This window comes from Lynx canadensis, chromosome F2 (genome assembly GCF_007474595.2).
Source record: "Lynx canadensis isolate LIC74 chromosome F2, mLynCan4.pri.v2, whole genome shotgun sequence".
Taxonomy (NCBI): Eukaryota; Metazoa; Chordata; class Mammalia; order Carnivora; family Felidae; genus Lynx; species Lynx canadensis.
Window position 1 is genome coordinate 71,604,247 of NC_044320.2, and position 25,461 is coordinate 71,629,707.

General features: G+C 45.1%; 2 long non-coding RNA genes across 3 annotated transcripts in view; one reads left to right on the plus strand and one right to left on the minus strand.

Annotated features, from left to right (window-relative positions):
• LOC116737876 overlaps positions 1-20,616 on the plus strand; it is a 72,117-nt gene extending 51,501 nt beyond the window's left edge. The window contains exon 5 of the long non-coding RNA XR_004343170.1: positions 20,546-20,616. This is a non-coding gene — a long non-coding RNA (uncharacterized LOC116737876). The remainder of the gene's footprint in view (positions 1-20,545) is intronic.
• A 113-nt stretch (positions 20,617-20,729) lies between these two features.
• LOC115506384 overlaps positions 20,730-25,461 on the minus strand; it is a 55,858-nt gene continuing 51,126 nt past the window's right edge. For both annotated transcript variants that reach the window (XR_004343168.1, XR_004343169.1), the window contains one exon: positions 20,730-21,815. This is a non-coding gene — a long non-coding RNA (uncharacterized LOC115506384). The remainder of the gene's footprint in view (positions 21,816-25,461) is intronic.

Consider the following 25,461-nt stretch of genomic DNA (forward strand, 5'->3'; position numbering starts at 1 on the left):
TATGGACTCTTTCCGGGTAAAAACTTCATATGCATCTAGTACAAAATGGTGTAGGGAAAATTGGAATAGCCACAGTAAAAACCTCCCGCTCAGAAAATAAAAAAAGAACAGCTATCATTGGTGGTGGGTCCAGAGCTCGTGCCTTCTGTTGTCGATAAATTACTGAACCCCAGATTCTCATGTGCATCCATTAGTCATCTCATCGGTGGCAGTGGAACGAGGTCCTTGGTCAGGTGATGTGACCTCAGGTTCTGACTGCTGGATCGCCCTTGTCCAGTGCTTTTTAGGGCCATCTGGGGGTGGATGATGTGTTCGCAGCAGTTCACTTTCTGTTAGAATACTTGGACCTCAGGATAGTTTTAGGAACTGAGAAATCGTGGGGCCTTGTTCACCAGGCCTGTTGGTTTTTTTCTTCTTTCTTACTCTTTTTTCTTTTTCTGGCAATGCAACTGTCTTAAATCATTCGTTTAATTTCTGGGACTCCATTTGCTCATAGCCATTGCCAGAAGTTCTGTGTATCTGTTTGTCGGCACTAGGGCTGGGATCCCTCTCCCTTGCCCCTGGCTTTCAACTGGGGAGGTGAGTTTTCTTCTTAATCTGCCCTGGAATGTTGCTGCAAGCATCATCACCTCTGTCGCAGTGAGACACGTCAGCAAGAAGCCCTCACACTTGGCTGTCTTCAGGAGAGCCTATCCTGAGCTCAGAAATTAACAAAGAGGAGTGATTATTCACTCCACTCCCCAGTGCTTGAAACTGGGCAACTGGCTCGCACCCCACCCTTGCGCCAGCTCTCAGAAGCAAGCTGCACCTGCCATTGGTGCAAGTAGCTGCATATTTTCGACAGCACCCACTATCAAATATAGTTCAATAATATTTAAACATACCCAACATGGGGCTCAAACCCACAACCCCAAGATCGAGAATCACAGGCTCCAACTGAGCCAGCCAGGGGCCCCGTGTTTTCTTTTTTTCTAATAGGGGTTTCTTCGTTCCATTTCTCCCTTGTCAACGGGTTTTAATTTCGTTCTCTCACACGTTCACATTTTAGCGTGCATACTTACTACACTCTGTTAGAATCTTTCCACACCTTCCTGCTAAACTATACGAGTTTCTAGGAAAGGTTTAAGTCCAATCACTACCCCGCACAGTTTCACAGGTTGTTATTGTCTAGCTGGGTCATTCCATCTCAGTTCTGTAACTCTTACTATGCACTTTTATCAATGTATGAGACAATGTTTGTTTTAGATTTACTTACCTGTTAATTAACTTCTTTACTCATGATATCTTTTTTACTTTTAATTTAGTCTGCTTCCAATTTCCTTCTTCCTTGAATATATCTGTTATCAATATTTCCTTTAATGATCTAGTAGCGGTAACCTTCTTGTCTTCGTATTACAGACTGAATGTGCCTCCCCCAAATTCCCAATGGGATAGTGTTTGAAGGGGGAGTGTTGGGAAGTGATTAGGTTTAGAAGAAATCATGAGGGTGGGGGCCCTCATGATGTGATTAGTGTCTTTATCAGAAGAAGAGAGGACAGAACTCTTTTTTTTTTATTTAAAAAAGTTTTTTTTAATGTTTATTTATTTTTGAGAGACAGAGAGTGAGCGGGGGAGCGGTAGAGAGAGAGAGAGAAAGACACAGAATCTGAAGAGGCTCCAGGCTCCGAGCTGTCAGCACAGAGCCCAACGCAAGGCTTGAACTCACAAGCTTTGAGATCATGACCTGAGCCAAAGTCAGACGCCCAACCGACTGAGCTACCCAGGCACCCCCGGAACTCTCTCTTTCTGTCTACTGTTTATGAACACAGGGAGAAGGCAGCCTTCTGCAAGCCAGGAAGAGAGGGCCGTCACCAGGAACTGAATTGGCTGGCCCCTTGATCTTGGACTTTGCAGCCTCCAGACTGTGAGAAGCAAGCCCCCAGTCGTTTAAGCCCCCAGGCTGTGGTGTTTTGCAATAGCAGCCAGAGCTAAGACACTTACTTTCCTATTCCAAAAATGTCTTTACTTGCACCCTAATCCTTGAGTGAAATTTAGGGTCTGTCATTTTTTTTTTCTCAGCCTTTTGGGGCTAATTTTAAATAGTCTCCTATCTTCTGTAACTGTTGAAAAGAAATCTGTTGTTGAGTAAGAGGTTATTCCTTTTTTTGGTAACCTGTATTTACTTACTGTTTGCCCTAAAAATTTCTAATGGGTGTTCTGTAGCTTACCTGTGATGTGTGTAGACACGGGTTTATTTTTACTTATCTTGCTTAGGAGCTATATCTTAAAATTGAACCATTTTCTTTCATTAAATCTGGACAATTATCAGCCATTATCTATTTGAATCTTTTCTCTCCCCCATGTTTTCTATTCTCCCCTTTAAAATTTTTCATATTTCTACTTGTGTTATTCTATGTTGCACTGTGGATTATTTCTCAGAATTTTCCAGAGTATCTGGAAAGAAGTACAGATCTGATTAACACCTCCATTGAGGGTTTGAAATTTCAGCATATTTCAGTATTTTCCATTTCTAGAAGTTTTAATTTTTAACCTTTAAGATCTTTCTTGACTGTTTTATTTCCTTATTGTTTTCAATTCTTTCTCTATGTAAGTATATATATTATATATACTACACACACACACACACACACACACACAACACACACACCTTTATGTATATAAAGGTGAGAGAGCAATATGGGAAACAGGGCAAGAAAAACGGTGTTAGAAGGATCAAGAGTGCTGGGGCAGGGGGCAGGCTGCAGTATTAAATGATGTGCTCATGATAAGCCTCCTTGACTTGGTGAGATTCGATCAAAGACTTAAGAAGCGAGGGAATTAGCAAGCGGATAACTGGGAGGTGCCTGTCCACTTCCCCACGTTCAAGGGAACAGCTTACACCACAGGGCATAAGGTAGAAACATGCCTAACATGATCAAGGAGTAGGAAGGAGCCTCGTGTGCTGGAGTGAGGTGCAGAAATGTGGATTCACAGGAGATCAGAAAGGTACAGGGGCACAGATCAGACAGGTTCTTATAAGCCATTCTAAGGACTTTGGTTTTTACTTTGACATTGTGACATTGAAGGGTTTTAGGTGTAGAGGTGACATGAGCTTACTTATATTTTTAAGGATCACTCTGGATTTTAAATGTAAATTAGGCTGTGTGTGTGTGTGTGTGTGTGTGTGTGTGTGTGTAGTTGGGGTAGGGGGTGCTATGGTAGAAGCAGGGGCATCTGCTGGAGACTTGGTGAGCAATTCAGATATTCTTCTGGTGATGGCTTTGCCCAGGGGGTGGCTGTTGAGGAGGTCCAAAGAAGTGGGATTCTGGATACATCTTGAAGATAGTTCCAGCAGTCTTTTCTGATGAATAGATCTAAGAATAAGAGTGGAGTCAAGAATGGTACCAAGTTTTTGGGACTGAATAACTCGATAAAAATGGGGGAAGCACGAGGATGCCCAGGCTTGAGGGGATGTAAGAGAAGTTTGGGTTTTTGATGTCCCTTAGGCATCTGAGTGGAGATTTTGAGCTGGCCATTGAATATCCCCATCTGGAAATGGGGGGAGAAGTGTGAGCAGTGATGGGTTTATAGGTGATTCTTCAAGCCTTGAGACTCAGTGGGATCACCAACAGAGTATCACTAGAGAGGAGATGGGGACCGAAGACTGAGCCTGAGCTTGGGACACATCGATGTAATCCAGAGATGGTCTGTATAAATACAACACATATTACAAGAGGTAGTACTAATTTCTATATTGACGGTAGCCTATTATTCTGTTTTTTCGTCTTCTTTTTTTTATTATTTTTTTTACTCATGTAGGGCTTGCCCCATAGTGCTCCATGTTGTATGCCATTTCCTTAGGCTTGGTGTTCCAGAACCCTTGCGTTGTGTAAATTTTAACCACAAACCCAGGTGAGGGCAGAGGCCCATCATTTCAAGTTCTCAGAAAAGGATTTTTTTCCCGCCTAGTTTTGATCAAGACTGGGTAGCTCCCTTGTCATCTCTGTTAGTTGCAGGCTTTTCTATCTTTACTTTTACTGAGTGTGGTCCTTTGCTTTCTTGTGATCTCTTTCATGCAATTAAGCGATTGTTTTGTTTTGCACAGCGTTTAGGTTGTGGCTTTTCTTTTTTAAGCTTAGTCGTCTATATTGTCTTAAATATGTGCACTACCCCTCCTCCGCTGTCACATCTTAGTTCAGGCCTTCTTAACTTCCCTTTTTACTGCTCGCCACACTCCTTGGCTGGTCTCTTTTTGCAGTGTCTTCTGCATGATCATTAGATAGATCTTTGGAGATGAAAATCTGAAAATTTCATTCCTTGGTCTACATGCTTTTAATGGCTTTCCTTCCCCATAAGGATAAGTCTCAGTGTCTTTAGCAGGATTTGTGGGGAAGCTCTGGTTTCATTGCTCACTTAACACCCTCCATCCATGCTTTGTTCCATCCACCGTAAGCATTTTGGGGACATGCCATTCTCTCTTACACCTTCTTACCTTTGCATAGTCTGTGCTCTTTTCTTGGAAGCCTCTTCCAGCTCTATCTGTGTAGCTATCACCCAGTGTCCTTCAAGACTGACTTCCCATGACTTCTTCTTTGGAACTCTTTCCTAGGAGTTGTGTATCTTTTCAGAATGAGTCGGAAAGCTTTCCTTTGGGTTCCTACTCTTTGCTCCACAGCCCCTGGACACAATATTGTAACTCCTATTCTTTGCATTGTGATTAGGTTTTCTCCCCATGAGAGAAACTCTCTTCTTATCCACAGTGCCTAGCACTGTGTGTGTGTGTGTGTGTGTGTGTGTGTGTGTGTGGTATGTAATACATACTCGGGTTGCCTGGGTGGCTGAGTAGGTTAAACGTCTGACTTTCAGCTCAGGTCATCATCTGAGGGTCAGTAAGTTTGAGCCCTGCCTCAGGCTATCTGTTGTCAGCACAGATCCCATTTGAGATCCTTTGTCTCCCTCCCTCTCTGCCCCTCCCCTGCTCACACACTCTCTCTCTCTCAAAAATAAATAAGCATTAAAAAATAATAATACATTCTCAATAAACCTTTACTGAATGATTGAAAATATGGGAAAATATTTTCAATATGTTGAAGGAGGATGGAAATACCCTGTATCTTTACAGAATGAAGAGTCGATGTTAATTTCAAAGGATAAGATACAAAAAATATTGGGATTTAAACATATTTTGAAACACCACACATTTTTTTTTTTAGGTGCTAACACCTAAATGATATATGACAGTTGTGAAATGACAGTTGTGAAATATTGACAGGGCATTAAAACTACTACATTTGTTTGAATCTAGTAAAAATAAAAAGTTCATTTAACACAGAGGCAGATTTTATAAGCCTTAAGATGAGTTATATAAATATAAAATGTAAAGAAAATGTTCAGGGTGCATTAACAGTGACAAAAAATGAAATCACGGAGTGGTATTTGCAATTTGGGATGGGAAGGTGGTGTGCAGGCCTGAGGCCACCGTGACTGTCACACCCGTGTGGCTCGTTATGCTTTCGCTGACTGTAAGCTCCATGGGGGTGGGGCCACATGATGCTGGGTACATTACAGGTACGCAACACGTGTTCATTGAACTGAAATGTTCCTAAGGATACTATGAGATATTCTTTCTTTCTTTTTTTTTTTTTTAATGTCTATTTATTTTTGAGAGAGATAGCCCAAGCAGGGGAGGTGCAGAGAGAGAGGGGGACAAAGGATCTGAAGCAGACTCTGTGCCGACAGCAGTGAGCCCGATGTGGGGCTGGAACTCATGACCTGAGCCGAAGTCAGATGGTCAACTGACTGAGCCAAACAGGTGCCCCGACTATGAGATATTCTTAATAGAAATAAAGTAAGTTTTGACAACCACGTATACATATTAGAGAAGGATTTAAAAAAAAAATTATCTGGTCCAATTTTTATGTATTATAAAGGCTATGGTAACAATATGATGAAGAGTAATGACCAATAATAAACATTTGTACAGCACTTATTTTGTGTTACACATGAAATACAAAGTTTTAAAAGCATCTTTACTTATAATAACTCATTTAATCTGTATACCATTTAATCCTCAGACTGGAAAACTGAGGCACAGAGACATTAAGTAATATGCCCAGAGTCTTGCAGCCAGTATGTAGGAGAGCTGGGATTTAGTACATCGCGAGAGCTTTCTTGTTTCCTCTTCTCTCCCAGACATCGTTCACACGCTCATGTATTTTTGTAGCTGGAGTCGTAACATACTTAAAATCAGATATTCAGACCTTCGTTTAGCATATTCTAAACATTGTCCCAAAATATTACACAGACCTAAATATTACAATTTTAAATGACTGTCTCACATTCTACCAAGTCGTGCATCATAAACAGCTTGATTGTTTCTCACTTGGTGAAAATTCAGGTTGTTCTCAATTTTTTCTATTACACGCAATACTAAACTTATTATGTTAATGCATGTACCTTTTTGCTTCTTTAATTTTTTCTTTAAGATAAAAACCTTGAGGTCACACTAGTTGTAAAAGAATGTAAATGATTCCATGACTCTTTTTTTTCTTTTTAAATTTTTGTTTCAATTCTAGCTAGTTAACATACAGTGCAATACTGGTTTCAGGAGTAGAATTCAGTGATTCATCACTTACATATAACACCCAGTGATCATCCCAACAAGTGCCCTCGTTAATGCCCATCACCCTTCTAGCCCATCCCCCACCCACCTCCCTCCATCGACCCTTGTTTTTTCTCTATCGTTAAGAATCTCTTATGGTTTCTTTCCCTCTCTCTTTTCTCCCCATCCCATATGTTCATTTGTTGTGTTTCTTAAATTCCACATACGAGTGAAATCATATGGTATTTGTCTTCCTCTGACTGACTTATTTCGCTTAGCATAATACACTCTAGCTCCATCCACATCATTGCAAATGGCAAGATTTCATTCTTTTTGATGGCTGAACAATACAATTCTGTTACTCTTGACACATAATGAAGTCAAGAAGAGTTGTGTAAATATGTGCTGTTAACAGCAGCATGGGAAAATCTTATTTTTCTTCCCAACTGTACTTAATTTTTGCTAGGCAAATTCTTGTTTACTTAAAAAATAATTTTTTTAAAGATTATTTTTGAGAGAGAGAGGATGACCTGGGAGGGGCAGTAAGAGAGGAAGACAGAGAATCTGAAGCAGGCTGTCAGTGCAAAGCCCAATGTGGGGCTTGAACCCACGAACCCATGAGATCATAACCGGAGCCGAAGTTGGATACTCCACCAACTGAACCACCCAGGCACCCCTCTTGCTTACTTTTAAATATGTATCAAATATATACATGTATATAATATGTAATAGTAAGTCAGTAGAGCGTGCGACTCTTGATCTCAGGGTTGTGAGTTTGAGCCCCACGTTGGGTGTAGAGATTACTTACAAATAAAATCTTAAATAAATACATATGTAATATAATTTCTTTCTTTTCACTTTTACTTATTTATTAGAAAGTTTGAATTTTTTGTTTTTCTTTTTAAGTAAGGTCCATGCCCAGCATGAAGCCTGATGCTTCAGGGGCCGAACTCACGACCCTGAGATCAACATCTCTGAAATCAAGATCCAAGCTGGGATCAAGAGTCAGATGTTTAACCAACTAAGCCACCTAGGCACCCCAAGAAGTTTAGATTTTTTTTAAAGGTTTTTTTAAATGTTTATTTGTTTTTAAGAGAGAGAGAGAGAGCACATGTGAGCAGGGGAGGGGCAGAGAGAGAGAGGGAGACACAGAATCCGAAGCAGGCTCCAGGCTCAGAGCTGTCCGCACAGAGCCTGACACGGGGCTCGAACCCATGAACAGTGAGATCATGACCAGAGCCAAAGTCAGACCCTTAACCAACTGAGCCACCAGGCGCCCCTGAATTTTTTTTATTTTTTATTTTTTTAAATTTTTTTTTCAATGTTTATTTTCATTTTTGGGACAGAGAGAGACAGAGCATGAATGGGGGAGGGGCAGAGAGAGAGGGAGACACAGAATCGGAAACAGGCTCCAGGCTCTGAGCCATCAGCCCAGAGCCCGACGCGGGGCTCGAACTCACGGACCGCGAGATCGCGACCTGGCTGAAGTCGGACGCTCAACCGACTGCGCCACCCAGGCGCCCCCCCTGAATTTTTTTTAATGCTTATTTTATGTTTGAGAGAAAGAGAGAGGGAGAGTGAGCAGGGGGGAGCAGAGAGAGGGAGAGAGAGGATCTGACATGGGCTCAGACTCAGGAACCGTGAGATCGTGACCTGAGCCAAAGTTAGACGCTTAACTCACTGAGCCACCCAGGTGCCCCAAGTTTGAATACATTTTAATAAAATGTTTCATTTCTCTTTTACTGCCAGTTTTGCTACAAATATTTTTCTAATCGGTTTGTCTTTACAACTTTAATTTTGATAGTTACCTTCAGAGAAATTTAAAACTTTTATACAAGGTCATATGGGTTTGTCTCCAGTGACGTCCCCCCCCTTTTTTTTTAACTTTTAGAATATCACCATTGTAAAAACAAATATTGTGGGTTAGTTGTTTATGGCCAGAGTGCTCTTTGATTTTTTTGGTATATACAGTTGAAATTGCTAAGAAATGGTAGAAATCCCAGAAGTGCGTAAGGGAGGCTCTGAAGGCTATGTGGTTGGAGTGACAAAGAAGATTGTGCGGATTGTTCTGTGACTCAACGTGTCCAAACCATTCATGATTTAAAGCTACTGAACTTCCTTACAGTTCAAAGACCTTGAATCCTTTCCTGCAACACAGATCTGGTCCAAGACAATAATTCTTCCAGTTTTAGAGGAAAACTCTTTTACACTGAGGAGCATTAGAGGCGAACGGACACACGCACACTCACTATTGCTGTTTACATGTGAACAGTGGCCTGTGGCAATGTTGGGATAGTATTAAGGGAGGTTGGTTGGGTCAGTGTCCACGGGTCTCCTAAATTGGCCTTGACTTCTGTAGATTCTGTACTATCTCAGGTCAGGTTCTCCGCTTTGAAGCTTCAAACATTTAGAATTTTAAGTACACTTGGTGTGGGGCGCCTGGGTGGCGCAGTCGGTTAAGCGTCCGACTTCAGCCAGGTCACGATCTCGCGGTCCGTGAGTTCGAGCCCCGCGTCAGGCTCTGGGCTGATGGCTCGGAGCCTGGAGCCTGCTTCCGATTCTGTGTCTCCCTCTCTCTCTGCCCCTCGCCCATTCATGCTCTGTCTCTCTCTGTCCCAAAAATAAATAAACGTTGAAAAAAAAAAATTTAAGTACACTTGGTGTGGATCCAGCTCTCAGGGGCAGACTCTCATTAACCCAGGTGACAAGAGACTGATGTATAAATCACAGGGCCAGCGTTATTTTGCAGTGAGAGCTCCGAGCATCCCTTTGATTGAAATATTTAGGTCAGTATAATCAGCATATCATCTCTCTTTTGGCAGTTCTCCTTGGGGAGTAAAATTAAAATAGGAGATTTCCTCGTGAATCAGAGCGAAGAGAGAAAGTTGTCTGACGTAGACAATTAATCACATGGAGTTTCAGCAGCCACGTGTGTGCAAGTCTACTGACTGCAGTGCTGGGGTCTGTGGGCCGCTCCCCCCCTCCCTTCAGCACAGCTTGTGTGGGTATCCCCTCCTCTGGATCCTCAAAGTTACCCGCTGTGTGTGAGCTTTCCACTTCAGTCATGCTCCTGATGGGGAGACTGAGTTGCTAAGTTCCTTCTTAGCCCAATTGCCATCACACTCCCAAGTCGGCCTTCCTGCGGTAATTCTTTGGTCCTTTTGATTGGTGTTTTGGGTGTTTCTGAACACATTTCAGCAATCTCTCGCAGTAACCAGATGACTAACCTCTTACATTATGGCTAGACTTGCTGGTTTAGCTCTTTGGAGACAAACTTTTTCCATTTTCTTGGGAATGGTCCCTCAGTGCTGCCCCTGTAGCTTTCTACATTGTGGTCCAGGGAAAATGAGGGTTTTGAGGTCATTCTGACCAACTCCAAAGACCTTCAATCCCTGGCATCTCCTTGTAGGCCCTTCTTGGGAATTTTCCCATCCAGACAGCTGGCCTTCACCTTTCTTGGCACATGGCAAGCCATGCACATTTGGGACTTGGTTTTCCTCCTTCAGAAGTCGCACGGGAGCCCTCCTGAGCTGACGCCATAAGCCCAGACTGGCCCGTGGGTGCCGCTCGGGCCTCCAGTTGATCTCAGCTGCATTTCCAGACTTCCTCACACTCTCCCCTCTGCCTCTCAAGGCTCTTGGGCCACCCTGACCGTTGTGCTCACTGGGTCCTGGGTCCTGGCCTCATGCCTGGCTCACCAACCCCGAACAAACTCTGCCAGCTGCTACATGAGTGATGACACTCGAGGGGGTGCTGGCAGTGCAGCCACAGCCCAGCACAGTCTTTGTTAAAACCAACAAAATGACGCGTGCCTGAGTAGAAAATGGAGTACTTTGGGGGAGAAAACTGAAGATTTTAAAAAGGAGATTAAGAATAGTACGTTTCAGCATAGTTCACAGTGCCTAGCACGATGGTTTGAACTAATAAGCCAACACACAAGAAACTAAAAGAGCAGCGGTGAATAGCATTTCATTGTGCAGATATGAGTGTCCTGAGCTGTGCAGAAATACGGTGCCAAATGGTAACATTTTTGTTACCAAAACTCTGTTAAGTAACCAGGAGTTAATGAAACTTACCACACGTTACAGCTACGAAGTTTGCCTTCTAACCAATCCTATCGTTTTGTGGTGAGAACACAGCACTGGCTAGGGCCAGGCCATCTAGAATGCTTGCTCTTACTTTGGGGGCTTTTTCCACTGTAGTTGATTGCGTCACTTCCTTCAGTGGCCAGCACCCCAAAGGCGAATGGCAGGGGCGCCTGGGTGGCGCAGTCGGTTGGGCGTCCGACTTCAGCCAGGTCACGATCTCGCGGTCCGTGAGTTCGAGCCCCGCGTCGGGCTCTGGGCTGATGGCTCAGAGCCTGGAGCCTGTTTCCGATTCTGTGTCTCCCTCTCTCTCTGCCCCTCCCCCGTTCATGCTCTGTCTCTCTCTGTCCCAAAAATAAATAAACGTTGAAAAAAAAAATTTAAAAACAGATTTAAAAAAAAAAAAAAAAAAAGGCGAATGGTGCAGGGAGGCCGAGAACAGCCAGTTTTGAACTGAGCCAGACCTGGAACCAAATCTTGGCTTTTTTTGATGACAGGTCAGGGGACCTTGAGCAAGTTAATTGGTCATTCTAAGTATTGATGATTTTCTAGCTGAGAAACAGAAATAATAATAATCATGAGAGTTAGGATTATATAGTAAATTAAATTATAATGCATGCAAAGTACTCAAAAAGATTCAAGATGACAATATATTTTATTATATTATCATGTAGCCATTGTTTTACCAGCCTAATCAGTGGAGACAGCAAAACTGGAGTCAAGCTTGTGAAGATAAGTAAGAATCCTCTTTTTACTTTTAATGCTTATTTATTTTCGAGAGAGGGAGAGAACGCACAAGCAGGGGAGGGGTAGAAAGAGAGGCAGGGACAGAGGATGTGAAGCAGGTTCCGCGTGGACAGCAGAGAGCCTGATGCGGGGCTCGAACTCACAAATCATGATCTGAGCTGAAGTCGGTAGGTTAAGCGTCCAACTTCGGTTCAGGTCATGATCTCACGGTTCACAAGTTTGAGCTCTGCGTCGAGCTCTGTGCTGACAGCTCAGGGCGTGGAGCCTGCTTCGGATTCTGTGTCTCCCTCTCTCTCTGCCCCTCCCCTGCTCATGCTCTCTCTCTCTCTCTCTCTCTCTCTCTCTGTGTGTGTCTCAAAAATAAATAAACATTTAAAAAAAACCCTTTTTTTACAGACCAGGTTGCCCATCCCACTGGCTAACTGGTTCTCATGTGAGCTTTTGTCTAGAACATTGCTTTGGTAGTACTGAACCATACATTTAATAGTAGTTGCTCAAATTGTGTTCTATCTTAAATCCTGAAAAGAAAACAATGAACTTGAAAAATCAGTTGGAAAAAAAAAGTAAGTACATAGAACTTAGGTCATGGTGACCTTGACACCTGTGTTTTGAAAGTATCTCCTTTTCGAGAATGCAAACACATCCTATATCTGCATAAGACTGTAAGCGTATATAATACTTTCCTGTCTCTGACCTCATTGCACCCATATGGCACTCTATGAAACAGTGTATTTATTCATGCTTTCACACGTGGAGAAGTTGAAGTTCATTTTCTGGGACTCTGGTTTCGGGACTTTTCCTCCACAGGGTGACCAGCCCTGGAGAAACGATGCCTCTATGTGACTAATGAAACGTAGGCTTCCCACAAATGCATACTTTTCTTACTAACAGCTTTCCCGTTGGGCTGTTACATTTCATCGATAACACTTACATTTCGTCAACGATAAGCACCAATAGAAAGCCTCCTCGTCTACGTCCGGGGAGGTGTAAGTGTTTGCACATGTGTGTGCCGGGCATTTGCTTGTTCGTCCGCGGGGCCAGTGTCCACACTTACTCTCTGCTGCGTACCTCCAGAAATATGCTTCCCAGGCTTCCCTGTCTTCTGACCTCTACTCTTCTGGGCAAGGACAGGTGCACACAGGGGACTGCCGGGAAAGGGGAGGAGAGGAGCCAAGGTTCTCTCCCCGCTTCCCATCCGCCTTGGGTGCTGTCTCCATATCCAGCAGCAGCTAACTCTCCTTGGTGGTGTTAGCTGCCCTGCCCCCCATGGTTCCAGCTCTTGCCAGCCACCTGACCTCTGGGCTCTGTACAGCCACTACCTTCCTTTATTCTCCCGGCCTCCAATCTCTAGATGGTCTCTTTATTCTGTCTGGCTCCCTAGCTCCTCCACCTTGTGTGGAACCAAATCCCTGCCTTGAATTCTATTTGAAAGACCTAGAGGTGGTTTTGTTTCATGCCGGGTCGATGCTGTTACAACATATTACAGTTAACCTTTGCAACATTCCTGGGAGGAGGTGATACTATTATGTCCACTTACAGAGGAGGAAATCGAGGCTCAGGGGACACAAATGATGTGCCCGAGCTCATACGGTCTGTAAATGAGGCTCTGGGGCTCAGATCCAACAATCTCTAGGTGACAGGTGACACGGATTGAGTGCATGGTGCCAGACCCTGGGGCCTGCATGTGTCCCTTATAGCCCCCACAGTGATCTCCCCAAGTACAGATGAAGAAAGAGAGTTCAGAGACATTAGTTGGTTACATGTGCGGGGCAAGTAGCAGAGATGGGATTCAAACCCAGATCTGACTCTCAGCCCGTTTTTTCTACTACTAGTGCTCCTCCAGAGTTCATGTGGATTGCAACCACCGTGGTGGGGCGTTGTTAGGGTATACATTCCCAGTACCCCCCCCCCCAAAATTCCAGTTCAGTAGGTTTAGAAAGGGGTTCAGAAATCTGCATTTGCACAATTACCCTAAGCGATGCTGAAGCAGGGGCGTGGGAACCACATGGGGCCAACCCGGCTTATGCCCTTGTATCTGTGACACCCTGTGTGGCCTCCGCATGCCTCCCCCCGCCCCCAGCTTCAGTTTCCTCATCTGTAAAGTGAGGGGTCGGACTAGATAATCTCCAGGGGCATCCCAGGTCTGTTGAATCCCCTAAATCTGTGTGCTGCCGGGGTGCAGGGCACGTGGCTCGGGTTTCCGAGCACGCGGCTGTGGTGCCCTGACCCCCACCCAGGGTACTCGGCTAATGGCCGGGAGTCTGGGCTTTCTCATGGACTTCCCAGGCTCAGAGACTCAACAGGAACTCTGTGGCTGGAGAGCAAAGAAAAGCCCTGTTTATTGGCTTGCAGTAAACTGGCAAACCGGTATTTTAAAAAGGAAGTGAATCGTGGGGTAGGGGGCTTAATTCAGGGAAATATTTGAAGAACCCAGTGTTTGCTCCGAGAGGTCATTAAATAAGTTTTGTTCCCACACCCTCTGGGAAAATGATGCTTCATTAAAATGGCAACATGAGGTGTAGTGAGAACGGTGAAATTGGGAACACTGAACAGACACATTCAGTAGATTCCACTTAAAATGTAAAAGGAGTGGAAAGAAAACAAATGGACATTTTCTCGAGGCAGCTGAGCGACACAAAACACAGGCATCTTTGTCTCCTTCTTGAAAACTTCCACAATGCCTTCTCCTTTCTTCCTCTTGACTAATCTGTACTTCTGAGAGGTGTTGAGTTTCGGCCAAACTCTGTGCTCGGCTCCAGCAGAGGCTGCCCTCTTGTGAATAGCCCGCTCTCACCTACCGGTCCTCTTACCCGCTCCTGCCCAGCCGACACAGGTCAGCCCCCAGAATTAGCTCACAGACAGACTCTCCAGGAGCATCAATCACGGGGCTGAATGGGAAGCCCATGTGTGGGAACCGCGGGAGGAGTGGAGCAAAGAGCCCGCTGCGGCCCCTCTGACCCTGTCACCACATATCTGTCCCTGCGATGCTTCCTCGGGTCCCCCAGCTCGGCTCGGGCTGCGGGTGCCCGGCCTCCTCTTTGCTTGACAGAACAGGTTATTCTGGTTGCCGCACAAATTCAGAGTCGTGGTTGTTGGGTGGGGCGGGGGGGGGGGGGGGGTGGCGCTTGCTGAGTTTCTGCTTCTGTGTTGTAATGTGATCTTCCTACCTTGGTCCTGGGTTGGGGTTTTCTTTTCTCATTAGAGATTATGTGCTTTCACAAGGCTTCTGTGTCTCACAACAAACGGTACAAGGGGGATCGGGGTACTGGTCCCGAGTTTCGTTCTTCCATCTGTAATACAAGGGTGACGGTTCAGAATTATGAGCTAACAATGAACGAGTGAGGATAAGACACCCTGAAAATACAAAATAATGTAAACACACAATGCTTGTCTGCTCTTTACCAGTAATCTTTTCTAAGGCCGACCTGATCTCCTGTTCTCTCCTGACCTGAAGGTTTGGGGGCCTTATTCATGCACCTGCCCCAGGCTGCCCCCCCGCCCCCAAGCTGGTGCCTCCTCCTTGATGCCTCGGAAAGAGGCAGGCCTGGGACACGGTCGGTTCTGATGCTTGTATACTGCACGCCCATACTGGTGCCTGGCGTCCTCGCTCCCGCCTGTTACCTGGGACCGGCCTCAACAGCAGCTCCCCCCTGCCCTGCAAGGCACAAGGCCAAAGGAGGAGCTAGAGTCCTGCTTGGGGCAAGGACTGCTGTCAGGGGCTCTGGGCCGCTGCTCTGGGGGCACTTCCAGATCCTACAGCACGGAGAGGTTTTCCCGGGGGGAAGGGTGGGCACTTTGTGACAGGAGAAAACCCACTGCCAGAGCCTAGTGAAGTCTAAAGCAGAATCAGGTCTATGCTGTCCCCTGGTGGTCGTGTTTCATACTACAGTCGGCTCCTTGAGTCCCTGTAAAATCACAAAGTATTGAACTCTTTTTTTTTTTTTTGGATGATAAATTCTTAAAATTCATGGCAAAATATACACAACATGAAATTTGCCAATTGAAAGTATGTCGTTGTGGGACAATAAGTACATCCATGTCGGCAACTTGATGATAAATTTTTGTTAAGACCAAGGTCATGTTATACCCTATGGATTTTTTTAAATTGGGGTATAATTGATTATAAGATTCTGTTAGTTCCAAGGGTATACAATCACTCACATATATTATATTATACAGTGTGGAAGTCTAGAGCTGAGAAGAATCAGTGAAGACGAAAGCATAGATCTGAATCTTCTCATGGGATTGAAGGCAAAGTTCCACTCCGAGAGTCATTCAGTCTTTATCCGGTAATGAGCATGAACCAGTAGACATTGCCGGAACAAAAATTACCAATTTAGTGGATTAAAATCGGCTTTTGCAGTTAAGAATTAAAATTGTACCATTTCACCAATTTTGACTTTCACCAAGTTTGTTTCAACGTTCCATCTAATTCTCACCCTTTTATAGCAGTTTGGGGGGAAGAGAACAATCTATTTTTTTAATCCCGATTTCACTGACATGGAAACCGAGACAGAAGCCGAAACCCTCTGCAGAGTCATTAGCAGACTGAGGATTACAGGGCTCTGGGTCCGAAATCAGAGGTCACGCGGGCCAGGGATTCTGGGGCAGACCCCCAGAGCTTCAGTTGTGCATTAGCGGTTTCACCCCCCATTTTTCCTCATCCCTGACACAGCGCACTAAGAGCGCTTCTAGTCAGCTGTGTATGCTATGTGAGGCATTTCAAATATGTTTCTGGGAGTTGTCAGTGCTGTTCTCCATGAGGCCTGAAGGCAAAATTCAACGTTTGTAGTAAATAAAGTACTAAAATTATATCAGCTATTAAGAGGATGGATTATTTCCAAGTTGCTTAGCCATATTGGCTGAGTGTTGAGCTCAGCCTTGGTGCCAACATATTACGCACATGTTCCTGGGCACCAAGAATGACACTGAACATGGAGGTACGGAGTTGGCTGGGCAGGATATCAAGGTAGGGGCAGCAGGGTTCAAGAAGGAGTTGATGGAGATGTAAGAGCAGGTTCTGGAAACTCTGCGAGGCTGGAACCTCCACCTGACTAGCTCCCAAAAGCTGAGGCAGATGAGACAGGCAGCGTGAGAGGCTGGATTCGTAGTGTTTTGCAAACAGTGGGCCCCAAGGCATATGTGTTACTAGAATCGAAGGCACCTATGGATTTTCTCATCCTCTCCCTCTAAGTCTCTATTATGAGCTGAATTATGTCCTCCAAAAGTTATATGTTGAAGCCCTAAACCCCAGTACCTGAAAATATGAGTGTATCTGGAGATAGGGACTTTAAAGAGCTTTCTGAGTTAAAATGAGGTCAGTAGGACGGGCCGTAATCCAGTATAACTGGTGTCCTTATGAGAAGACAAAATTAGGACACAGACACACACAAAGGAGAGACGTGAAGACACAGTGAGAAGACGGTCATCTGCAAGCCAAGGAAAGAGACTTCAGAAGAAACCAACCTTGCCGACTGCCACCTTGAACTCGGACTTCTAGCTTCCATAACTGTGAGGAAACAGAGTTCTGTTTAAGCCACCCAGACTGTGGTGTTTTGTCACAGCAGCCCTAGCAGAAGACACAGTCTCCTTGTGAGTTTAAAGAACATGACAGGGTTGCCTGGGTGGCTCAGATTAAGATTCTGTCTCCCTCTCTCTCTCTCTCTCCCTCTGCCCCTCTACCCCACTCATGCTCTCTCTCTCTAAAATTAAAAAAAAAAAAAAAAAGAAAGAACATGACTGGATGGCCCACCTAGTATCAACACCAACCAAATGAAAACCGTCAAAGGCCATTCTGGTAGGAGCTAAAAAAAAAAAATCTAAAACCAAAAAATACAAACCTAGGAAGATGGTTTGTGAAATAACATCTGGTTTGAATGACGCCCAGTGTCTTTTACTAGACAAGATGCATTAGCACAATTTCTGGAGAAAAGCCCAAATACGTGCCCCAAATATGTACACCACGATATGATGGAATATAAATCTTTTTTCCCCCTGGCTCTACGGTGTCCTATGGAAGGAATCCAAATAGTATGAAAAATGTCCTCGAGTTAAGGTGCATCATACCAGCCAAGTTTATGGAACCAAGTTACAAAGTTACAAGTGTTACAAGAAAAATACATTCATGTAATGTTACGGCTAATTTTTCTTTAGCTCTCCTATCTGGGGTTCAATTTACAGATTACATTATTTGATGAAACTACACAAGATTTAATCAGAAGAGGGACCTCAGCACTGAGGACTTGGCAACCAGCTAAGGCAGATAGTCTGTAGGGCATCATCGATGGTGGGGATGTTGGTGACACTGAAGACCAGCTTACCTTTACTGAGCATTTCCTGGGGCACAGGCACTAAATAGGCGCTTGGCATATTTCATGTCAGTTTCACAGGGACCCTGATGGATAACACAGGGTACAAGGTAGCAGCTTAGTTTTGGCTACTACAACTACTCAGTTGTGTGAACTTGAGCAAATGACATTACTCTGTGTAACTGTCTTCTCGTTTGTAAAAGGTTGTTAACACACATAAAAGTGCTTGACGTAGTGCCTGGTACATATAGAAGTTTTTTTTAAAACCAAATCTTTATTTTTTTTAATTAAAAATTTTTTTTTAATGTTTATTTATTTTTGAGAGAAAGAGAGAGGAGGGAGAGGAAAAGAGTGAGCAGGGGAGGGGCAGAGAGAGAGGGAGACTGAGGATCTAAAGGGGGCACTACACTGCCAGCAGAGAGCCCTGTGTGGGCTCAAACTCACGAACCATGAGATCATGACGAGAGCAGAAGTCAGAATCTTTTTTTTTTTTTTTTAACGTTTATTTACTTTTGAGACAGAGAGAGACAGAGCACGAGCAGGGGAGGGGCAGAGAGAGAGGGAGACACAGAATCCGAAACAGGCTCCAGGTTCCGAGCTGTCAGCCCAGAGCCCGACGCGGGGCTCGAACTCACAGACCGTGAGATCATGACCTGAGCCGAAGTTGGACACTTAACTGACTGTGCCCCCAAAAGTTTTAATAAATGTAGGCTGCTAGTATTTTTTCTTAACATCCTCACATGGGGAAACAAAGGACAGTAGAGATGTTAAGCAATTTGCCCGATAACTCGGTGCCATTTTGAAGCAGGATCCAGGCGGGCACATCGGATCCCCCATTACTCAGGCTCTCCAGTGCCTCCTGTTGGTCATACTGTCCTTTGCAGGTTCTTGTGACCTTCTTCCTGCTTAGACCTGACAGAATGATTTTAATATGGGTGACACATGTTCCCTTACCCCTAAGTACTTCAGTGTGTGATACCTAAAAACAGGGACAGTCTCTTTCAGAACCACAGGAAAATGATCAAAATCGGGAAATTAACACCGATATACTAATATCTAATTTCTAGAATTTATTCAAATTTTGCCAACCGTTCTGCTGACACATAGGAAAGCAAAAAGGAAATAATCCTTTTCTGGTTCAGGATCTGAATCCAGGGTCCCACAAGGCATTTAATTATTGTGCTTCTTTTGTCTTTCTTTATCTGGAACAATTCCTCAGCCTTTGTGTGTGTGTGTGTGTGTGTGTGTGTGTGTGTGACTTTCACGACCTTTATGCATATAGAGTACAGGTACGGGGGGGGGACTGCCCCTCATTTTGAAATCAGATTTTTTGTTTTTAATGTGCACTTTCTGGAAGCATAAGTTTATCCAAAGGGATGAAAAAATGGCAGGAATATATGAACTATCATAACAGAACTGAAGGGGTCGTTTTGAGGTGAGATGGGTCTTCTGATAACACGTACGTTGAACTGTGTTTGTGGATATCACGGTTGATCCTGCATGAAAGTTGTTCAGTGTTAGTCTGGTAAGTAAGTCAGTTGTTTCATACATATGAATATGGGTTTGATTTACACAGTCTCTAATACTCTGTCCAGTTCTGGATTCTTCTAGCGTGATGGAATTCTGATATGTTGTTATGATGCCATCTCCATGCTTCAAGTGTTCCCGAACTGGCTTCCCCCCCAGTGAGGAACATCCTGGTTAACGTCACTTATCTCCAACCATTCCATTCTCTCCTTCCCCTAGCCTTTGCAACGTTTGGTCCACTTTTCTTTTTTTGTGTACTCAGATGCCTTATTTTAACTATGTTTCTGCCACGTGATTGCTCTTGGGATGTAGGACATGCCTCACGTACTATGACTGTGTGCAACACGTCTCCTCCACTGAGGACACTACCAGCTCCCGGGGGGCACCAAGTCACTGCCCACGCCTCTTGTTGTGTATTCTTCTTGTGAAATAATTGCTATGTGCACACGCCTGGCAGGAACTGAATGCCTGCTGAGTGGCAGTGTCACCAAGGAGTTGGCCTCAACGCCATAATTCCCTGCGTGAAGTTCTCGGGCTCACTTTCTAGACGTAATTTCCAAGGGCTTTCTTTGCTTTGGGGGGCAAAAGAGAGAGGGGAGGCAACAGGTCCGCTGGGAGGGTAGACTTTGGTGGGGACTCTGGGAGAATAATGATGAGATTTTGCCAACAATTACATAGCGAAGGTATAGAGTTTCTACTTGCCTTTGAAACGGCAGAGACTTGCCACCTCCTTCACAGATCAGAAGGATGGGAGTCTAGATAAAATGGCAGCTTTGAGTTGCAGACAACCACTTGTGTGTGATAGTTTTAGAATGAGCGGAAATAGAACGGTTTGCACTTTACAGACACCTTTCAAGCACCCACCCATCCACGCGTCCACCCGTTATTTCCTTATTCAGCGTATCCCAGCTTCCGTTCTCGGCCCTGAGAATGCAGAGGTGGAAAGAGGAAAGGCTTGGTCCGTTCAGTGGGGCAGGGTAACTACAATGGGGTGCGGCGGACTTAAAACCACACAAATAATTTCAGAGGTGAAGCTGTAACGTAACGAATGCGGAGACCGTGTCCCCCTTCGAGGCCAGCGACCTCCCGGGAAGGCGTGCCTCCTTTGGCAAGGGTGCTGTGCAGGGCCCGGGCAGGCACACAGAGTCACCTGTGTGTGGAAGGCCTCCGTGGGCTGTGGGAATGGCGCTCTTGGATTTCCTGACTTTTGTTCATTGATGGTCTCACGCACAGAGTCGCATTAACCCAGTTTCCTAGACTCAATGAAACCATTGGCAGCTTTCTGATTTGTTTTTCAGCCTGAGCCGACGCTGGCAAAGAAGCCAGAATTCCCAAGCTTTCCCAGGCGAGTGTGGAGAAACACCAGGACGCCTTTTTCTCCCCGCACCCCCCGCCCCGTCCCATCTGCAGCCAAGTGTGCCTCGGTCAAAGGCAAACTCTGAATTAAGCTTTGTGCTGGTCTCTGGAAGGATACCCGGGATCGTGTGACGGAGAAAAGTGACAGCGGCGGTGGTGGCAGTGACATCTGTGGGGCTAGCCCCGTCCCTATCTGCCGCGGGATGCGTGTGGGCATGCTTTGTGAGAAGAATCCACCCCGGGTAGAATGGGGCTTTTGACATCAGCTGAGGCCTGGGCTGCCTCACAATGAGGCCTGTTGGTCAAAGGGAGACTGTTTAATGAAGTGCCCGCCAGAGGCCAGCTCCGGCCATCTGTACTGGGGACCTTCGGAGCGAGCCTTCCCTGTAACCCGCTACATGTGCGAAAGCACGTTGCCTTTCACAGAAGGCAGCTGCGACGATAAATTCATATTCCCAAACGGTGACCTTTTGACTGCTTTTTGTGTGTGCGTGATGAAAAGCTTCATACCAGCTTGATACTAAGGCTTCATAAGCAAGGAAGCCGGAAAAAGGAGCCTTTTTTGGCCCTGAGGTCAATAATGATAACGGCTTTCTCCTTACACGAGGTAGCAACGCCCTGCCAAGGATGCGAAAACACCGCGTGAAAATGAAATTCGTGAAAGCCCTTAATGATCAAGTGAGGGGGGCAGGTGATGGCAACCGCCACCCCACGGCTGGTGAAACGCCGAGGTTCGGGGAGAAGGATGACTCATGACCAAGGTCAAAGAGCAGCTGGGCGGTGGGGCTCGCGTCACATCATGTCCTCCAGCCTCTGGCACTGAGGAAATCACGTAAAACTTTGCGATGACTTTTCCTGGCAGGCTCGTTCTTCCCAGCCGGAGCGCAGGTGGCAATGTTGCGATTCCTGGCGTAACCTTCAATGCTTCGCTGATAATCTCTGTCGTCGCCAGGCACCAGCAGACTGTCACAGCGCAACTCCCAGGCTTCAGCGATGCCCGCCGAGGTCTTCATTGCAGCCTCTCATTTATTAGCTGTGTTGGAAAGAACTCTCTAATACCTAGCTGGGTACCTCTGGATTTTAACAGCTGTGGTTTATAAGAGATTTAGGGGGGGGTTGTTTTCAAAGTGCCTTTCAGAAAGTATCACCTTAGACGGGAGTTTCCGTTCTGTTGCGGTAGGATGACTTGCTCTTGTGCTCAGAAAACCAAGCCTGCAAGAAAAATCAGATATTTTCTTACAAGACTTCTTAGCAGGCGGGCCTCTATATGACTTTCCCTTCTCCTCCCCTTTATTGGCCATAACCTTAACGGAAGGCTTTTGATGTCAAATGCTGAGTATCTTGGAAGAGGTCCTGCGTAGACAAGACTGCTTGGCCAGGGGCTGGAGAGTCACAGTTGGACTGGACTTGAAGGCCCCTTCTAATCTGAGATGTTGTGACTCCGGAGCTAATTAGCCTCAACTTCTACAATGAAATGACACTAACTGCCATTTATTGAGCACTTTCTGTGTCAGCTCTGTGCTGAGATCTTAACATCATTCTCTGAATTCTGACAAAACCCCGCCAATATCATCCACCTTTTATGAACGAAGAAACAGGGGTTTAGAGAAGTTAAAAGCTTGTCTGGTGGCACAGATGTAAGGTTTGGTGAGCGACTGTCCCCTGGAAATCGATTCCAGGTGAGTCTACATCCATACTCGAAACCCACAACTCAACCAGAATGAAAGGGAGACACCAGGGATTGCCCTGTTCACGGATCAGTTCACGATCTCTCGGGGCGGCTAGTGTGTATTCGTTAGTCAGATTCAGTGTTGCAGTTAGGGAGCAAGACCTTAAACAAGACCTAGCAGTGTCCCAGCCCACGAAGTCTCTTCTGGAGGACAGCAGGGGGATTCCTGTCTTCCTGCCAGTCAGGGATTTTAGCTATAAACAGTTTGTGACATCAAATGTCACTTTTCTCCCACACTCGGCCCTAGAGTTTCATTTAAATAATCAAAACATTCTTGTCATCAAGGAGAGGCTAATCCCAGCAAAGCAGCCTAAAGCCATGTGAAGTGTGCACCTGCCATCTAGCACTCATAGTGAAAAATACAGCATTTTAGAAGAATTCAGCTTTTCCAGTTTGTTTTTTAACTTTGGAATTAAAATGAACTCAAAAGTTAAAAAAAGGAAAGAGAGGAAGCCCCCCTAACATGTCAAGGTATTGAGATATAAAATATGCACCGAATATTGCAAGAAAATATACTCCATCTCATTTATCATTATTATTATTATTATTATTATTATTATTTTGGAGAGCTTCTATGCTTGAGGAACAAGACTGCTCCGTGTGCCACCTCCGATCCAAGCCCCAACTTCTGCCAGGACTGAAGCTCCTTTGTTCAGAACCTCACCCCATGTGTCTTCATCTGGCTGCTGATTCAGATCCCTGAATAAACTGGTAAGCGTAAGGATATATGTATGTATTTCATTTCATCCCTCAAGGTCCATTAAATGCAGATTCCATCCAGGAAGCTAATATTTTCTCATATTTTATGAGCATTTTTTCGACACTCGCGTTTTCAAAAACGCACTGGGGCTCAGCTGGAAACTGCACAATGACATGGAGCGCGGTGGGCGCTCAGCCTGCCTCCTGCTGGCCGAGGCGAGGTTGGTGTGAACAGGCCAAGGTGCGTGGCCAATGCCTCCTACGTGACACACCTCTGTAAACGAGTTAAGGACGAAACACTTAACAAGTTGAGCCCTTCGGCCTCTGCGAGACTATCACCGTGGCTCTGCAAACCTTGCAAAATAAAAGAAATCTGGGGCTCCTGGGGGGCTCAGTCGGTTGAGCCTTTAACTCTTGGTTTTGGCTCACATCCTGATCTCCCGGTTCATGAGTTCAAGCCCCCGGGGGGCTCCCTGCTGGCTCCCTCCCCATGGGGAGCCTGCTTGGGATTCTCTCTCCCTCTCCCCTGCTCTTTCCGCCCTCCCCCTGCTTGCGTACTCTCTCTCTCAAGATAAACTTAAAAAAAAAAAAAAAAGAAATCTGACTCTTATATGTATCTTTCTCACTGACATTCTATCATTTGAAAGATATCCTGGGGCCCCTGGGTAGCTCAGTCAGTTGAGGGTCCGACTTCGGCTCGGGAGCCTGCTTCAGATTCTGTGTCTCCTTCTCTCTCTGACCCTCCCCAACTCATACTCTGTGAGTCTCTCTCTCTTTCTCTCAAACATAAATAGACATAGAAAAGAAATGTCCTAAAAATTTTAAAGGCAATTGTAGAGAGGAGACATCTATTCCATTTATTTTTTTTTTATTTAAAAAAAATTTTTTTTTTTTTAACGTTTATTTATTTTTGAGACAGGGAGAGACAGAGCATGAACGGGGGAGGGGCAGAGAGAGAGGGAGACACAGAATCGGAAACAGGCTTCAGGCTCTGAGCCATTAGCCCAGAGCCCAACGTGGGGCTGGAACCCACGGACCGCGAGATCGTGACCTGAGCTGAAGTCGGGCGCTTAACCGACTGAGCCACCCAGGCGCCCCTCTATTCCATTTATAATGTGAACTAGTGTGAGGAGCTTTTTCGTTTTCTCTTTCTTTCTTTCTTTCTTTCTTTCCCTTTCTTTCTTTTTCTTTCTCTTTCCCTTTCTTCTCCTGCCTCTTTTCTTTCTTTTCTTTCCATTTCTTTTCTTTTTCTTTCTTTCTCCTTCCTTTTCTTTCTTTCTTTCTTTCTTTCTTTCTTTCTTTCTTTCTTTCTTTCTTTCCTTCCTTCCTTCCTTCCTTCCTTCCTTCCTTCCTTCCAACAAGCAAGAGGGGCAGGGCAAAAAATTATTTGGAAAACACCTTCACTAGTGGAAGTGCCTCATTAAATGGGGAGCGGAAGAGGGTGGGGAATAAAAGCCGGCCACGGTTGGAATAGCACCCCCATGTGCCCCAAGGTGCGCACTGGTTCCTCCGCGGGCCTCCTGCAGGGGGCGTTCGGGGGAGGTCAGTTCTTTAAGGGGTGCACGAGGTCTGAGGCTAGCTGACGGATTCAGCTTCTACTGTGAATCTCTGAAACTTTCTAGAGCTATTGCTCTTCCCTTACCCTTGATGTAATTTGAATCTCGCCTGCTTTCCTGACCACGAATATTGCCTCAGTATACAGAAAAGGGAAAAGATGAGAGGTAAAATCGGTCCATCAGTCGGTCAATAAATCAATTTGGAATTTATGCAATAAAACATCTGGTGCAAGAGAGGCTAGCTAAAATAGGATTTTGAAGTCTCATCTTTGAAATCTGATCACTAATCTATGTATCTCCACACGGACATTTCAACCAAACATCAGTCCTACGTCCCCAAAGCCTGTCAGTTTTCTTCTGTTTTTGTCTTATTATGTGTTATTAAATAGAGTAAGTCTTCCAAAATTCTTTTGGAATTGGCTGGATAAGTAAATCCGAAATTAGTGAAAATGTACACAGATCTTCTTCCGTTCACAATGGGGGTTATGTGCCCAAAAGTCCACTGCACGTAGAAAATGTCATGAAGTTGAAAATGCTTTTAATACACCTGAGTTCTTGAACATCATAGCTTAGCCTAGGTGACCTCAAGCGTGCTCAGAACACTTACATTAGCCTGTAGCTGGGCAAAATCACCCAACACAAAGCCCATTTTACAATAAAGTGTTGACTATCTTACATGATGTGTTGAACACTGTACTGAAAGTGAAAACCAGAATGGCTGTGCGGGTGCAGAATGGCCGTAGGTGTGTCTCTGGTTGACCCCTGCGACCGCTTGGTGACCCGGAGCTACAGCCACGGCCCCCTGCCCGGCATCACGAGAGAAAATCGTCCCGCGTATCGCTAGCCTGGGAAATATTCCAAATTCGAAATTCCA